Genomic DNA, 17,862 nt, shown 5'->3' on the forward strand with positions numbered 1-17,862 from the left:
CTCAAGTCTCCTAACTCTTAGCCTGTTCTCTCTACCTATTGCACTGCCTTGTGGGCAGAATCTTACAGGACAGAATGGACAGTACATGGGAAAGAGTGACTTTGGAAATGGCACTGTAAGCATCTTTGCTAAGTTCCTGCTGGGCTGGATTCTTGTTAGGGGTTCCAGGGAGTTTGGGGCCTGAGTCCTACTGTTCAGCTTCGCTCCTTCCAAATTTCCTGCCAGGGAGTCATAAATAAAAGGACAAAAGCCAAAAGGGAAACAAAGTACTAGCCGACTAATCTTTGGACGAGTGCCCAGGGCTTCTCTGATAAGCTGAGCTGGCACAGGAGGCTCTTGCACAGAAACCCAAGTAGTGGGCTTCCCAGGTCCCTAGTATCTTGGTCCCTAGTATCTTGGATCTTGGTGGGACAGTCCATGCAGCAGACTTTGAATCCACTTCCACAGCCAGCTGCAGGCCGGAAATGCCTCCTCCACCCAATCACAGGCTGCCTTTGCCTCTGGAAGCCATGTTACAACACAGAAAGTGAGAGTGAGAGAGTGGCTGGGCTTTCGGGGGGAGGCTGAGTCTCCCACAAAGTGAAAGAAAGAGCGTGGCTCCTTGAGTGAGCCCATGAAGGGTGAAACCAGCAGGAACATGCCCGTCCCTGACCAGATTGGCAGAAAGGAGGAAGATGTGGAGAACGGAGGAAGGTGAGGAAAAAGGCCAAGATTGTTCTCTCCAGCATTCCCTTGATTGAAGAGAAGCTGGGATAGACACCCCTCCTCTGTGAATCAGAGTTGAATCTTTCCTCCCTCCCCACAATAGCCAAAGGTTTAATGTTCAATTTTTATTGCACTATAATCATCTTGTGAAAATTGAGATGGCTGATACTTTTGTGAGTCACTGCTATTTGTATATTGTAGCTATACTAAATTGATTATATTATTTTTTTTGTTGCTTTTCCTTTTTCTTTTTCTCTTTGTATTCTCAGTGTTAGAGCTTCTGGTGTTTAACAAATATTTGATCAAATAAGTGAAAAACCTCCCATTTGCTTAGCTGAGCCATATGCTCCCTGCAATTATTTGTCTAGGTTGTATGTACAAGTCTAGATTCAGCACTGCCTAGAGGAGGATATACAGTGGGGCCAGGCTCAGTGTGATTTCAGATAAGCCTGGCTAAAATAAGAGTGGGTTGTGGAGAGTTACTCTTCTGTAAAGTACAGAGAGAGAATTCACTGGATAGTCTCTTCTGGAGACTCAGTTTCCAATGTTCTGCAATGATGGGATAATTCTCCAAATGAGACAACTGGTCCCTGATATAGGCTCTCCCACTTCTGTTGAAGATGAGGATGGTCACCATCTTCTCTTGGTTCAATTTGAAGGCAAAGATCTGAAAATTCTTAGCAGTGCATTTGGGTGTCACAGTCTTGGGGTTCACAAAACATTCCTCTGGATCAGGAACCCCATCCAAATTTGGGCTGTGGTTTTTGTTTCTTTTGGGCTTTGCAGCAATCTCCTTAATCTTGGAGTCTTCCAGTAGTGAAGACTACTTTGGATTGGCCTGAGGTCTACACAGAGAGCCCAGGGACTAAAGGCACTGACTTTGATGCTCTCAGAGTGGTAAAACCGGATCTGTTTCTGCTGTGAGGTATGGGTGACACACAATCTCATTAGTCACTGGTTTATGTTTCAGTCCAGGTTGTTCAAGAGACTTTGGGTCTGGAGGTGGGTGATGCTGGAGACCCCAATGGCTTTCACCTGCCTCTTGTTCACCAGCTCCTTCCTGGCCTCCCAGTCATCTAAGAAAGTTGCTTTACTGATGGGAACATCATCTTTATCAGCTTTGGGGGAAAAAGGGTCTTCCCATACTGTAATCCCTGTGGCCAGTAAATAAAATCAATGTCCAGATAGTACAGTTTCAAATCCTTGAGAGTCTTCTGGTGGGCTTCCTTCACTGGGGGTCTTTCAAAGAAGATGAGCCATAACTTGTTAACAATGATGTGGTCCTCCCATGTTTAACAATCTTCTCTTGAAGCTTCCCTTGGATAGCTCCCCCCACCTCATTCTTATTCTGGGAGACACAGGCATAGTTAATGGGGTGCTATCCTACATCAGTTGCTGCCTTCTGAGCCTCTTGGTCCTTGTCTGGGGAAGACTTCCAGGTGCACTGGTACAAAACAGTCAACTTGACTTTGAACTCCACAAGGGTGGTCATGGGTGCTGCAGAAGCAGTTCTGAGTGAGCAAAGACATTTTGCGCCCTTGATTTGGTTAATTTTTATGTTACAGAGTCTATTTTATTCCCTAAGTTTTCTTTCCTATCTTTCTGCCAAAAGTTTTAGATGTGAAAATTAATTTTCTTCTCCCTCCTTCCTTCCCTCCTTCTCTTTCTACCTTCCACCTGGGGCCTACCATAGGTTAGCTATTGTACGAGGCTCTGGAGAAATAAGCAGGGCTTCTGTAGTTTAGAGACTCCCAAGTTAGGCGTGATCTGGTTGTATAGAGGCAGTGGGAATGAGAGGGTGCAAGAGAAGAACAGAGGTGCAATTGTAAAGGAACAGCCATTAGACACCCTGACTCCATGTATCCTCACCCCCACTAGCTTAAAGAACAAAACTCAGAGAGTCAGTCACAGTAGCTGCAACAGAACCAAAGCCTCTGATTTGGAATCCCACCAGCAGAGTTCCCTGGACTTTGGCAAAGTCCAAACAGTTGTACCACAAAAGATGGGGGTACTGGCTCTTCAAGGTGTCCAGGGCTACCTTGCAAACCTCAGAAGCTGCTCAGGAATCCTATATGGTCGTGCTTTTTCCTTTGGCTTAGTACACCGTCTCCAATGCATGTTGTATACACACACATGCACACACACATACACACATTGGGGGCTGAACGCCCCCCATCCTTCTCCTACTGCCCTACATAACCTCTCTCTGTGCCCCTCCTCCCCTCTCTTCCCTATCTCTTAAAGGTTAAGTATGTTCAGATGAACTAAGTTATTCTATTTATTCAGCTGATCAAAAGGAACATTTATTAAGCACTTACTATTTGCCCAATTTTAGCTTGGAATCTTTAAGAGATAGAAGAAAATGTAAAATACAGGGTTCCTCTGTCCCTTGAAGAGGTTCTATTGTGGCCAGGCCATAATATAAATCAAACCTTCAGTAATTGGGATAAAAGATAGATCATCTGATGGTAGATTTTGTGGTTCAGATTCTTGGTCTAGAGGCTCAGCAAGCTCAGTCCAGGCATGGGTGCCCTCAAGGACTTTCTGGAGGAGGTTGGAGGGGATCTGTGTGATGAGTCATGGACAAATTAAGGATAAGCCAAGAGAGTGTATCAGACAGAGAGAAGAATATAGGCAAAGGCTGGGAGGGAGGAATGAGCCCAGCCTACTACAGGGATGGAAAAAGGCCTGGGTGGAGGGAGGCTGTGGATGCCAGAGAAGAGCGTGATGAAAAGGCTAGTGAGGAAACAGCCGATTGCTGGGGCCTGCGTCAGACATATTTGTAGGATACTCTGCCTGGAATTTTTCTGGAGAGGTAGAGAATTTGGGTTTGCATGTATTTTTAGCTTCATCTTTTCCGCCCTCTTTTAAGCAATGATTCTAAGAGCTGAGCTTTCAGCCTGAGGTCATCTGTTTTCCTAGTCCCAGTTCCAGGGGAGCAGATGCCAGCACCACCACCTCACACGGAGGCAGCTGCCCCAGAACTGACCCCAGGAAAGCGACGTGTCCATTAGACCACAGGAGCTGCCTGTGGGAGGCCACCCCGTGGCAGGGAGAGCAGCCTCAAGCTCAGCCAGAATGTCACCCCTCTCTACTGTCACCACTGTTGAAGAAAGCTTCTCTGAGGTCTGTGGACAGCCCACTCAGGGCAAACAGATACAACTCACTCTGGAAAGCTGTGGAGGGACAGCTCTCTCCTTCTCTATTGTCAGTTCCACTGCATCCTTCTTTACCACCACCATGGGTATTTCCAAAGACTTGCCTTCTCCATTGCAATGACTATACCCTCAATCATCCTTGGAAGAGAGCTCATTTGCTCCTTTGCCTTCTAAATCTCTAAAAGCATCTTTTCTGAGCTTTTCCAAGGGTACACATTTCCAGGTACCCAGTGGACATGACTACTGGGAAAATATGACCCAAACTAAACCTACAGTCTTTCCTCCAGAATTTAGCCCCTTTTGGCCATCTTGTTTCTCTCAGAGTCATCACCAGTCTGCTGTCCAGACTCCAATCTCCTGGAGGGCTTTTCTCTCCTTTAGCTTTCATGTCCTGGTAGACAACAAGGCTGATTTGTTTTTTCTCAACATGCCTTTTACATTGATGCTGCATGTACCATTTCATTGCTGATTCTCATAGATCCTAGCAGTCCCCAAATGGCCTCTTCCCTCCAATACCTCCTTCCCCTGCCACTCTGTAATGCCACTCCCCACCCATTCAAGAGTCTTCTGTGTCACCTCTTTTTTTGTCTTGTTAAATCTCAGGTCCTCTCCCTGATTTCAAAGTTCTTACCTAGTTCCCTTCTCCTGTTCAGCTATGGCTTCTCCTCTTCCTCTATTCCTCTCCTTTCCTCTAGCTATTTCAGGTTCCTGACCATCCCTTGAACATAGCAAGCTTATTCTTGTCTCAGAATTTTTGACTTGTGATTCTCCTACCTTCTTCCCTTCTCTTCACTATATTTCAAGTCTTCAACAAAGATTTAATCATCAATTTCTCAAAGCACATAAAACATTCCCATCTGGAATTGTCCTCAGACCATTATTAAGCCATAGAAGAATCAGTCTCATTCTTTTAATGTTTTATCAATTATTTATATCAAAATGGTAATTACCTAGTGTGACCACTCATGCTTATTACTTTGGGTCTTTTGAAAGTATAGAATATGACATAAGTAGACATGAGAGAGATTTATCCTGTGAAAGATAAAGGAGAAGGAACTGGAAAAGGTGAGGAGAGCCTTCAGCTGGTAATGCAGGTCTGGCACAGGAAGAAAGAAGGAGGAATAAGAAGGAAGAGCCTAAGACTCCAGTGCAGTTCTAAGAAAGTTTCAGCCAGGCTGGTAGGGAGTCCCTGAGCCAAAGTCACCTGGTTGAAGAGTCCTGCCTTTCCAGGAATGGGCTAGCGCTAGCACTCCTGCTGTGTTTGATCATTGGCTGGAGAAGCCCTTGGAAGCATGGCCTTGGCACAAACACTGTGGTGGAACCAGGAGGGCAGCAGCCAGGGGGCCATCTGACACCATGCTCAACCACGGCAGGGGTTCTGAGCAGTGCATTTTCATGGCCACTATGACAGACTTAGTTTCTGCTGCTGATGCTGCTGAATGAAAATTTCTGTGAAGACTCATTCAGAGTCTGAATCATTCCGAAGTTGAAGAATTAGAGTCAAGATTTTTGGAATGAGTTCTGTATTGTCAAAGAGAACTCCTTGAGAGGTGAAAATTCTTCATTATCTCTTAAAAGCATCATCATCATACTTACCACCATTACCTCCACCATCACCACCATCTCCACTGCCACAATCACCATCACTACCTCTTACTACTGTAATGCATCACCATCATGTCCATTGCCACCACCACCATCCTTACCAACCTCATCACCACCATCAAAATCACATTCACCATTATGAACTTTATCACCACCACAATCACTGCCAGAATCAGCACCATCACCACCACTATCATCACCATCATAACTACCTCCTTCACCATCACCACCATCACTGTTATTAAGCCAGAGAGTTTGGTGCAGTCTGGGAGAGGAGGAGGGGAAGGCAGGGAAAGGAATCTGGACCATAAGGCCCAACACTTGGGTGATGGCTCTGTCTCTGCCGCTGGTTTTCTGACCTTGGGTAACTTTGGGCAACTCCATTTTTCTGGATCTACATCTCATTTTTCCATTCAGCAAATACTTACAGTGCATCTACTCTGAGCCAGGCTCTCCTTCTATGCAGCAGAGAGTAGCCTGAGATTATTGTAGGGTCTGATCGACTGCCAATTCTGAGGCCAAAGAGTCAATGTTGCCTGAAAAATAGACCACACCCAAGATTTCATGAAAATGGTGGTCATGGTAGCTGCAGAATGGTATGTGACCTTGCCCTGTTTAGAAAGCCCGAGAACAATAAAAGAGGTTTTATGTCATATCCAGTTCCTGTGAGGAGCCCATAAATTAATCACCAACCTCAAAGACCTTAGAAATGAGGAGAAAATTCAGTATATCATTTAGGCCTCAAGCTCATACCTACTGAGGCCTAGGGAAGGTGAAGCTTCTCCTTCTGGTGGTACAGAATAGCATGGCTGAGCTGGGCCTGAGATTCTCAGCTAGTAAGTTTTCCCTGGAACTGCTGGAGGAGGATGGTGGCTGGGGTGGGACCTGTCTGGGATGGGGATAGGAATGTTACTAGAGCACAGCTCAAGGGTGAAATGGAGGCCATAGGCCCTGGGTGATGACAGAGGCAGCTGCCACAAGCCAGAGTTTCAGCCACATCTGGGCTGCTGATTGCACAACCCAGCTGTCGGCTGAAACTTCTGACTCTCCAGTGGGATGGGCTGGCTGTGGGACCAGAGAAGGGTGGGCTAGAGGGCTTGGGAAAATTTAGCACCTACAGATGGGGTTGGCAATTCCCTCATCCTTTCAAAGGATGCCCTGGCTGAGGATGAAAGTGGGGGCAAGAAGTCAAGGGGTCCTTCTTAATGCTGAGTATTCCCTTTGACTCTACCCACCCTCCTGCTCCCTTGGTCACCCCCATGTTCCTAAAAAGGGAATTTCCACAGTTCCCTTCCCACTCATCCTGGGGACTTGACAGAGAGGGGTGAGGCAAGGGGCAAAGGGGCAATGGAAATTCCCTTAAAGTTGTCAGTAGTAGGGGGTGTCATGTGTAGGATTGAAACTACTAATCTGTGGCTTCAAGTCCATTCCAGGAAGCGCTTATTTGCTAAATCCCCCTTGTCCAGAACCCCTCTGCACCCTAAGGCCCTCTGTTTCCTGGAATGCGAAAGAAGTCTTGATTATGCTTGGGCTGTCCACTCTCCCATACTCTGTGTCCCTCATCTGACCCCTTTTCATGCAGATGTTAAGGCTGGATCCCAGTTTGAGGAAGGCAGAGCTTCAAGCCATCCCTGAGGCCGAGAGCCAGGTCTCACTTTGGGAAAGAGTTCCCCCAAGATAGGGTCCCTACCTCCAGGCAAGACTGGGGTTCCTGAGAGAATGGGTACAGAGTTCTCCAGGAAGGGAGGAGGAGCTGGGGAGGTTGACTCCATGTACAGGAGGAACTAGGGGCTTTGGTAAATGGAACACTCCTGTTCATTTTGGTGTTCTATTTTATTTTCCTGAGAACTGGCAGAAGAGCCCAGAAGACACTGCATTTCCTCAATTCAGATTTTATGATCATGAGGAGCACTTTTGATGTAGTTACAGGTTCCTTAATTTTGCTTTGTTGTGTTTGTTGGGGGATGGGGAACCTGGAGGTGAAAATGGAGGTGAATTGCCTGGCAAAGGCATGAGGTCCTCTCTTATATCAGGAGAACTTTAGGCTTTCCTAGAGAGAGCCAGAAGTCTAACTGTCCAGATTTCTTTCTGTACCTGGAGCTGGGGTAGAGGTGGAGGGGCTGGATGAGCAAGTAGAATCCTCTCTCTCCTTTCCAGGACCCCATATCTAACTCACTTTCCATTCAATGGACATAGTGTCCCGGGACCAGAAGGGATCTCAAAAGACACCTCCAAGCTATGTTCAGATATCTCAAGGACAGAAATCCCAGGATACCCCCTCCCAAAGAAATCCATTCCATCTCAGCACCAACTAGAGTTAATGATTTCTTTTTTATGTGAAATTGAAATAGAGCTCCCCAACCCCCTTGGTTTGAGTTCTACCCTCAGGAGCCACATAGAAAGTCACGTCCTTTAAGAAAATGGCATATTTCTCAGATATTCTCTTCTTTTGTGAATTTTCATACCTAACTTCTTCCTTTTAAACAAGGATTCCAACTACCTCACCATCCCAATGCCCCTTTGGTTTGTCAGCATCCTGCTCAAGTGTTGAGCTTTCAACTGAACACCATACATCGGTGCAGCCCAGCAGGATCCTTCCTCAGGGATGGCACGGCACTTCTGTTTCTCCATTTCAAAGCCAGGCATTTTTTGGCATGCTCCACTTCATATCTGTTCCATATTGAACTTGTAGTCAATTAAAATTCTTAGGCCTTTTACTCATTAATCTCCCATATCCTGACAATCTGGATTTGGTTGTTTTGGGGTGGGTGGGGGTGGGGGTGGAGAGGGGATTTCAGTATAGGATTTTGCATTAAATCTGTATTTTTTAAATACCTTATTTTTTAAGAGTCACCTTATCATTTGGGCAGTTGTATTAGTTTCCCTATTGCTGCTGTAACAAATTACCACAAACTTAGTGACTTAAAAAAACATAAATTTATTGTCTTTGAGTTCTGAAGTCCAAACTCCAAAATGGGTTTCACTGGGCTAAAATTAAGATATGAGTAAGGCTGATTTCCTTCTGGAGGTTCTGGGGATGAATACATTTCCTTGCTTTTTCCAGCTTTTAGAATCTACCTGCAATCCTTGGCTGTGGCCCCTTCCTCTATCTTCAAAACCAATGCAATAGCATCTTCCAATTTCTCTCTGACTCTGCTTCCATTATCATATTTCCTTCTTTAACTCTTCTAGGGACTCTAGTGATTACACTGGGCCCACCCAGGTAATCTAGGATTATCTCCCCATCTCAAAACCCTTAAAATAATCACATCTGCCATTTCTCTTTTGTCATGTGAGTGAACATATTTACAGATTCCAGGGATGAGGACATGGACATTCTAGGGAGCCACTGTTCTGCTTACCATAGCCATTCAAGATATTTTTAGTTCCCAATTATAATACCTACCATTTCAGTTATTCTTGTTAATAATTATATAGCATCTGTCAAATTGATTAGCATTGAGTCATTTTTTCTCATCAAGTCATTAATAACAATGTTGAGGCAGATGGGGATGAGTATAGATTGAACACTAAAATCCTTTATGCTGAACATTGATTCATTAATCAACCTTCTTTGGTTATGATCATTCAGATAAGAATCTACAGACAACCCGCCTTTCTCTGTCTCTCCCTTCTTTCCTTTACCCACCTTTCCTCTCTTCTTTCCCTTCTTTTCAAACTATGTATCCAATTTGCACAATAACTTGCCAAGCTCCAAGATATGAGAAAAGACATGATCAAATAGTCTCTTCCGTATAGGGTCTTATGATATATTGGTGGAGAAATATAATTAAATAATTCCACCCATTAAGATTAGATTGGCTGTGGCTGTTAGAGATTCACCTTGATGACTTAAACAAAAAAGGGTTTATTTGATCCCATTAGAGAAGCCTAAAGGTCAGCAGCTCAGTGTTGGTAAAGCAGTTGCATGAAGTCACCAGAAAGCTAGATTCCTTGGATCTTTCTTCTTCCCTACCCTGGCTTCCAATCTCAAGGCCATTTCAAAGTTCAAGATAGATGCTGGTGAGCCAGTCATTTAGTACTCATTTTAGGAGGGCACAGCAAAGATAAAGAGATGACTCCTCTCTTTTAAACAGTCTTCTTGGAAGTCCCATCCAATATTTCTACTTCTAAATTATTTGCTATAACTTACTCTCTCCACCCAGTGTTGGTAGAGCAATTGCATGAAGTCACCAGAAATCAAGATTCAGTACACATTGTTTAATTCCATTTATATTTAAAAGCTCAAGAACAGACAAAACTAACAAGATTGAAATTAGACCAATGGTTTCTTCTGGGGTGGGGAGGTCTGCTTGGAAAATAAATAAAAGTTGATGAGAATATTTTGTTTCATGACATAGGTGTATATACATTTGTCAAAATTTATCAGACCTAAGATTTGCGCATTTAACTGTACATGAAATATACCTCAATAAAAATTAAAGTGTCAGATTTACAAATATAACATTGGGAAAGTATGGCTTAATAATAGTTCATATGAAAAAAGACAAATGGTTTTGAATGATCTAAAATTGGTGCAAAATCCTTACACAAATAAAGGTTATATATCCAGATCAAGGTGGAAAAAATAGTTATACCCACTTTCTTTGAGTTAATATTTTCCTTGTATTTAAAGAACTATTTGCTTTTAAACTCCCTCTCTCCTTATATTTACAGTGTGTGTGTGTGTTTTTAAGTTTAGCTGTATTCTTAAAAATCCCATATGAGGGCAGTCACAGTGGCTTAGCAGGCAGAGCTCTCACCTGCCATGCTGGAGACCCAGATTCGATTCCTGGTGCCTGCCCATGTTAAAAAAAAAAAAAATCCCATATGGAATGATGAAAACCTTTCTCTTTAAAATGGCAAGTTTAGTTTATTTACATTTATTGTGATTACTAATTGAACTGGATTCAGGAAGATGAGAAAATAGTGGTTAAATGAAAAGGCTTTTGAGATGACAGAGAAGTAAGCTTGTGGTATATCCTGTAGTTCAGAAGGAGGATGCTGGACTTTCACCACAGGCTCATCAAGTGGAGCTGGGGGTGGCTGAAGCCATGTGAGCAGAATACTCAGAGGAGAGAGGCAGGAAGAAATGGAGTCTTCAGTGGTGTGAAAGATGATCTGGGGTGGTTCAGATGGAGGTCAGTGACAGGAAATGGTTCTGAAATTCAAGCTAAGGCAGGTGAGACTGAGAGACAAGAGTGGAGAACAAGAGGTTTTACCCAAAAAAGAGCAAGTAATAAGCTAGAACCTTGAGGAGCACTTGCACACAGCCTGAGCATGGGAACCCCATTTTCTGCCTCACCTTCTTTCCCATTCACTTCCCTAGCTTTACAAGGTTTCTCCAAGCCAGTAGCACCCAGAACCTCATGCCTTGGACACTGGAGCAAGTGGGTATCCAAGGCATGGGGGTTCTGGTTGAACCAGTGCCCCTCCTGTGAGTCCAGGGCCCTTCAGAGCCCAGAGAGTAGGGCCCAGCCTCCTCAGTGCCTTGACCTCTGGATCAGGGACTTCCCAAATTTCTGGTTTGGTATTGGTTGCTGTTCACCTCTGAGTTGTCCCTGAGTCACTCTAGTTCTTTGCCCTCTGTCCCTTCAGGATGGGCCTGGGAACCCAGTGAAGCTTGGAACAGTTCTGGGTGGGGACAGGGTTTCAGGCATTCAGTAATGACCTTTCCCCCACCCCACACCCCACAAGCTGGGATTGTACAAACAGCACACTCCTTCTAATAAAATACCCTTCAGTCCGAACTGCAGGAGGCCCTGGTTCTAGAGCAGGATGGACACAGATCAGAACTTACCAAGGGGGTAGGAACAAGACCAGGATGCCCCTGGAGGCAAGGCCTTGGGGCCAGCATCTGGCTGGGGTGACTCCTACCTGCCCCAGAGAGAAGGACCTCAGGCAGCTTTTGCCCAGCCTACTCAGGGAAGGAAATGGGATTTCTGCAAATAAATTAAGGAGAACATTGTGGCTCTGTAGAGATAAGCAGTAAGTAGGCGGGAAGTGTGTCAGGTTTTTGAAGAATTGTCCTTGGCAGCTCTACCCTCTAAACCCAGAATTTTAAACTGGGTAGAAATCAAGGTAAGTACCAAAAAAGAACTTTTATTGAAAATCAATGAACGAAGTAGTACTGACCACTTGCTCAGAAGCCAGCTTCTGCTAGGCCAGTTATGACAGAAATAAGGGAAGAAGACTTCCGTATTTACATCCTTACCTCTTCTCCTACCTACCTTGGCGCTGGCCCCTAGAACTCCCCACTCCCCATCTCTGGGGTCAGAGGTCAAGAAGACCCTTTCCTGGCAAAGATTAATCTCTCCCCCAAAGTCCTTGACCCAGGCTATTTTGGTTCCTTCTCGTCCTTCAGATCTGCTCCAGTGCCATCTCCTCACAGGGACCCTGACTTTAAAGGAGCCCCTCCCCACTACCACTGTGTTCCCTTACCACCCTCAGAAATTATATGATTCAATTGCATGTTTGCTTATCAGTTTTCTGCCCCTACGAGAATCTAAGTTCCATGTGTGTGTAAAGACGTCTTATTCTCTGAGATCCCTGACATCCAGATGGTTCCTGGAGCACAGCAGGAAGCATGTAGGCATATACAGAGGGTTAATCTCTGTCCTTAGAATCCCAGTCTTTAAGAGAGGGAGAGATCTACGTTCTCGAAGGGGCTAGAGCTCAACTCAGCCCTAGGGGAGAGTATAATGGACCTTTGCAGCTGAAGAAAGTTTCCTGGAGTAGGTGAGCCTTCCAGGATCTAGAAGGCTGGCAAAAGTTGGGGTGGTAAAGAGGTGCAGAGGGCATACCAGGTAGGGGACTCCTTCCACAAAGTCCCATTGGTGGTGATGGGTGGAATGCGGGGGAGGAGCCTGGGAAGGCTGGGGCAGCACGAATGCATGGTGGCCACATAAGCTAGCAAACTTCCGTTTGTGGCCTCTTCCCCACCAATGCTCCCATCCTTAGAAACCAGTATCTTGGTTAGTGTCAGCAAAGATGGCTTTAAATGATATTGTAGTAGTGGAGGGACAGAACAGAAGACTTTCAGGAGAACTGAGTTCTAGTCTTAGCCTTGTCATTCACACACAAGTGTATTTGGCCCTCAGTTTGTCCATCTGTAATGGCAATAGCTTATTCATTCACCAGATATTGACTGAGCACTCACTGTGTGCCAAGCACTGTCCAAGACACTGGCTTTACAGTCATCACTTCACCAGACATGATCCCTTCTTATGCAGCTTGGGAAGCTAAGCATTAAACAATTTCACCTACAAATGTATCCTTTCATATTTTATGACTATTATGAAGGGAAGGTGTGAGGTGTTATGTGATGAAATAGCAAGAAGACCTGATTTAGATTGAGAATCCTGGAGAGACTTTTGAGAAGGTAACATTTTCTCTGAGACCTGAAAGGTGAGAAGACATAAACCAGGGAACAAATGGAGGAAATGGCATTCTAGGCAAGGTGAGAGCCAGGACAAAGGCCCTGAGTAAGGAAAGAGCTGGCCTTGTTCAAAACACTAGAGTGAGCCTGGAGAGGCAGGTAGGTGGAGTCAGATCATGGGAAGCCTTGAGGAGCATGTTACAGAGTCTGAACTTTGTCCTGAGGACAGGCTAAAAGCTACTGACCAATTTTTTTTTTTTTAACATTTGTTCCCCTTATTATTTATTTATTTTTAATCCATATGTTTTACTCATCTGTCCATAAGGTAGATAAAAGAAGCTTCAGACACAAGGTTTTCACAATCACACAGTCACATTGTGAAAGCCATATCATTATACAATTATCTTCAAGAAACATGGCTACTGGAACACAGCTCTACATTTTCAGGCAGTTCCTTCTAGCCTCTCTGTTACGCCTTAACTAAAAAGGTGATACCTATTTAATGCCTAAGAGTAACCTCCAGGATAATCTCTCGACTCTGTTTGGAATCTCTCAGCCATTGACCCTTTATTTTGTCTAATTTCTCCCTTCCTCCTTTCGGTTGAGAAGGTTTTCTCAATCCCTTGGTGCTGAGTCCCAGCTTATAGAGAGGGAGAGTGCAGTGAGTCTGCTTGTCGTGTTGGCTGAGAGAGAGAGGCCACATCTGAGTGACAAAGGAGGTTACTGACTGATTTTTAAGCAAGGTGGTAATGTGATCCCATCTGTATCAAGAAGAGCATTCTGCTGCTTTGGTCTGGTTAAGACTGCAGTACAGACAAGAGATGGTCGTTTTGACTAGGTGGTGAAAATGGAGAGAAGCAAAGAGTAGATTCTGTATATATGTGGGAGGTAGAGAGAGAGGCCTTGCCAGGCTCCATGGCATCGGCAGGAGTGACGATAGAGGGCCACGGGCAGCAGGTCAGAGAAGTGGCATCCCCATTCTCCTTGTTTAATCTGAGGCATTAGGATAGTGGACTGCAAGTGAGTTTATTCCTTGTATGTGGGATTTTAGTCCCTGAGGAGTGGCTGGGAAGAATCCATTGGGGATCCTAAGAGAGAGATCAGGAGCAGCAGAGAAGTTTGAGCCTGGAGGCAATGCAGATGAGGGGAGAATCTAGGGCAGCTGGCTCAAGTATGCAGGCAGGTGAGCCTTACTGCACCCTGGAGAAAATGCCATATCAAGATTTTTAGCCTGTCTTGGTCTTATTGGGGGGGGGGGGGCTTAAGTCCTCTTTCTCTTTCTCTTTCTCTCCCTCTCCCTTTTCCTTTCCTCTCTCTCTTTTTTTTCTCAAACCAGAATCAAGTCCATTCTCTCTGGCCCTGCCACTGGAATGCCCCTCAGGAACCCTGACTTGAGGGTTTGGCCAAGAAACCCAGAGAGAAAGAGGCACCTGGGGTGAAGGGAGAGTGGAGGCAGAGGGTGGGAAGGGCCAAAGTGGTGGTGGAGCTGCCACATGTGACTCATTCCAACAAACTATCTCCTTCTAGTCCCTTTGCCCTGGAGCATCCCCTCAGTGGGGCAAGATTCACATGAGAGGCTCCCAGAGGAAAGGGTTCGGACCCCAGACCCCAATCCCATAGATAGGAGTTGAAAACCACTGAGAGAAGTTTCACAAAGTATTCCCTGATGGCGGCTGTGAAGCTGCGATTACTCAGGGCTTCTGGCAAAATTCTTGGCAAAAATCATAGGCAGTGAATGATATGTGAGAGTGACTAAGTAGTACACATCCCGTGCTGAGATCCAGGGTGGGGTTATTTTCATTGTTTTGTTTGTTCTCTCCTCAGCCACAGACCAAACATCTAACAGCCTCGGCAGGCCTGAGTTTGACCCTAATGCTGGTGTGGTGGCTGTCGCTACTGTCCCCCCAAATCTGGACCTCCTCTCCTGCTAGGTACATGAAGGACTATATTTTCCCACACCCTAAAAAATCAGGACTTGCCATGGGACTTGATGTGGCTTACTATGGCCAATGAAATGTGAGCAGAAGTGATGTGCACCACTTCTGGGTAGAAAAATTTAATTGACCAAGCTCAGCTTTCCACTTCTCTCTCTGTCCATGTTGTGGCAGCTGTGGAAGAACCTATAAATATGGAGGTGCAATATTAAGAAATTACATGGACGACCCTGCCCTTTGCCATGCTAACCCACTGACACTTGAGGGTTATTTGTTACTGTGCTGTAACCTGGTCTATCCTGACTGATACCATGCTGACCACAATAGACTTTTCTGAGGCAGAGACATGAAATGTGTAGAGAAGAGAAGTGTCATCTTCCAGACAATATATGAAGCAACTAGGGGAAATGAAATACTTGTTTGGAGCTAAGTCTGATCAGCAAGAAGAAATTAATTAGGAAAGTGAAAGGGAGAAGAACCCTGATAAAGAGTGATCATTATATAACCAGGGAGAAAGTGCTCCTAAAAGTGCACTTCTAAAAGTGCTTCTAAAAGTGCTCAGAAAAATACTGATTCATTGATTCAGATATTTAGCCCATCTGTCTCCATTGCACCATGCTATGAGCAGGGAACACTGAACTAAAATTGTAAGGCTGCTGCCCTTGAGAAGTTGATGCCTAAGAGAGGGCAGAGACCCTTACAGTGCCAGAGTTTTCAGAGAAATACCACCGGAGAAATCTTGATGATGAGGAAAGGAAAGAAAAGAAGCCTAAACTTAGATGGAAGCAGTAGAGTCAGGTTGAGAAAACTCAAATGACCTTGTTGATGCCAGTTCCACAGAATTCTCCAATTAATGAGCATCCACTATGTGCAGTGCTAAACCAAAGCTAAGCAATGCTAAACTAATATTGCCCATCAGTAAGAGTGTATAATGAGGCTGACAATGAAGATGTTAATAAGAGTATGTGATTCTGCCTTAGCATTTTGGAAAGACTTCCCAGGACTTTGAATAGGAATTCACTATTCATTCATTCATTCATTCATCTAACCCCATTTATGGGCCCTGGTTTACCTGGAACGAGGCTGCCTTCCAGATGTAAGGGCCCAAGGTGAGGCTGAATCGTGCCATGCATTTCTCTAGGTATCTGACAGCACCATGGTCACAGGAATCATGCATCTTAGCTACAGAGAGAAGCCCCCAGCCCAAGCCGAACAACAGATTGAGAGATGAAGTCAGGGCTTTAGGAGAAGACAAGTAACAATGCCAAAATCTGAAATGACTGGGATCTGTTCAGAAAGGGGAAGAAACGGGGCTTAGGGGAACTTCTTGGGTGGAGACTGAAGCATTTCCCAAGCCTTCATGTGGCTGGTCTGGCTGTAAGGGGATTTGTTTGGGGGTTGCTGAAGCACCACAATGAGCTGCACCAATGTGGACAAAGACAATATCGTTAAAAGGGTCCTGCTTTTTGGTAAGACAAAGACCCACCTGAGAGAAGGGTCAACTCCTTCTCCAGAATGGGCAGAGATTCTTGCCTGAACCTTGGACAGGGCCAGGGAGCATCACCTCTCACTGCCTTGGTAAATGAGCAGTGACAGGCTGTGTGTTCAAGTGGAAAGCTGGGCTCCTGATCATTGGGTCTGGATGATCATTAAGCAGCCTCCAAACTGAGCTTCCCCTACTGGGACCACCAGACCCCCCACCCAAGACCTTCTGAAACTGGTGCAGACAAAGTTACTCCCACAGACCCAGTTCTGGGGGCCGGAGAATGCTATGCCCAGCCTTCCCTGCTCTTAGATCAGGACTCCAGACCATAAGAGCACTTTTTACATGTGTGTGTGATTTCTTGGTTTATGTTGGTCTTTTTCTGTCTTTAATTAAATTCCTTTAGAAAAATCCATCTCCACAAAACCGAGGGATTAAAAGTTTTTGTTATTTTGTTTTTTATTTTTGTATTTGTCCCATGTGTGCCATGACTTGGGGCCCTGGCCAGTTTTCATGTTAGGGGAAAGCAGATACCTGATAGAGCAGGGAGCAGGGAAGCTGCTGAGTGAGGTGACAATTTGAAGCCAGACAGGTGGCAAAGTCAACTAACATGACTGAAGCGGACACACACCGACCCTAAATACCTACCCTCAGGGAGCTTCCTAAGAGACCAGAGTCCCAGACACCCCCACTCTCAGCTCGTTTCCCTTTTGCCCCCTCTCTTTCCTAGGTAACCCCCTCTTCTCCTGGTCCCCACCTGGACACTCCACCATCAAAGGGAAAAGACAAAGGCTGCTTGTGGCTCCATATATACCTCGGGAGCGTCTGTTCCTACGAGAGCCTCCTGGCCTTCCAGCCCAAGAATAGCACCGAGTCCACACAGCCAGCCTGCCTGCCCCGCCAGACCTTCCGAATTGCTTGTTTTTATTAAAATTCTTGTGCACGCGCAACCCCGGGTGGTGTGTGGATCTTGGATGAGGCGGTGCGGGGGACCCGGGGAAAGGAAGGCCTCGGGCTCATTTGCCTGGTGTTTATTTGGCCTGCCTTTCCAGAGTAGTAGAGAATGGAAGTCAATAAAAGTGATCCAAGATTGGTGCCCCCGAGCTCTGCCGGGTGTGAGACAAGTTCCATGGCTGGCCTCCACTGGGTTCTGGGCTATCAGCCCCCAGACGATTCAGGAAACACTCTGGGGAACCACTGGTGGTGGGGGTGGGGTGGGGTGGGGTTGGGGGGATGGGGTGGAAAAATGACAGGCCCAGCACTTTGGTCAAAAGCTCATGAAAACTGCTCCCTCTGGGTTCTTACATCCGGGCTCCAGCAGGGTGACCTCCTGCTTGGCAACCCTCCCCTGGCCACGGCCAGAATTTTGAAGCAGGCAGGGGCCGCCTGGGACAGCTTCAGCATTATAGGAACTGCCGGGAGCAGGCTTGGCTCCTCGGCTTCCGGCCTTTCCCAGGCTCCAAACCCAGTGCTTGCCAGGGCTCTGTGTGCCACCTTCCCAGACTCAGACATTCCTCCACATTCCCCCATCTGGTCACAGAGGGTGGCAATGGCTCCAAACTCCAGAGTAAAATCTCTTCTGTAGAGTTGGACTCACAC

At 45.7% G+C, this 17,862-nt stretch overlaps 1 long non-coding RNA gene across 1 annotated transcript; it reads left to right on the top strand.

Moving 5' to 3' along the window:
- The first annotated feature begins 517 nt into the window (after positions 1-517).
- On the top strand, positions 518-17,201 carry LOC143660991 (uncharacterized). The gene is made up of 3 exons (XR_013164367.1): positions 518-693; positions 14,671-14,777; positions 16,994-17,201. It is a non-coding gene; the product is annotated as an uncharacterized LOC143660991 (long non-coding RNA).
- Positions 17,202-17,862: the final 661 nt, after the last annotated feature.

The sequence above is a fragment of the Tamandua tetradactyla genome, chromosome 17 (genome assembly GCF_023851605.1).
Source record: "Tamandua tetradactyla isolate mTamTet1 chromosome 17, mTamTet1.pri, whole genome shotgun sequence".
Taxonomy (NCBI): Eukaryota; Metazoa; Chordata; class Mammalia; order Pilosa; family Myrmecophagidae; genus Tamandua; species Tamandua tetradactyla.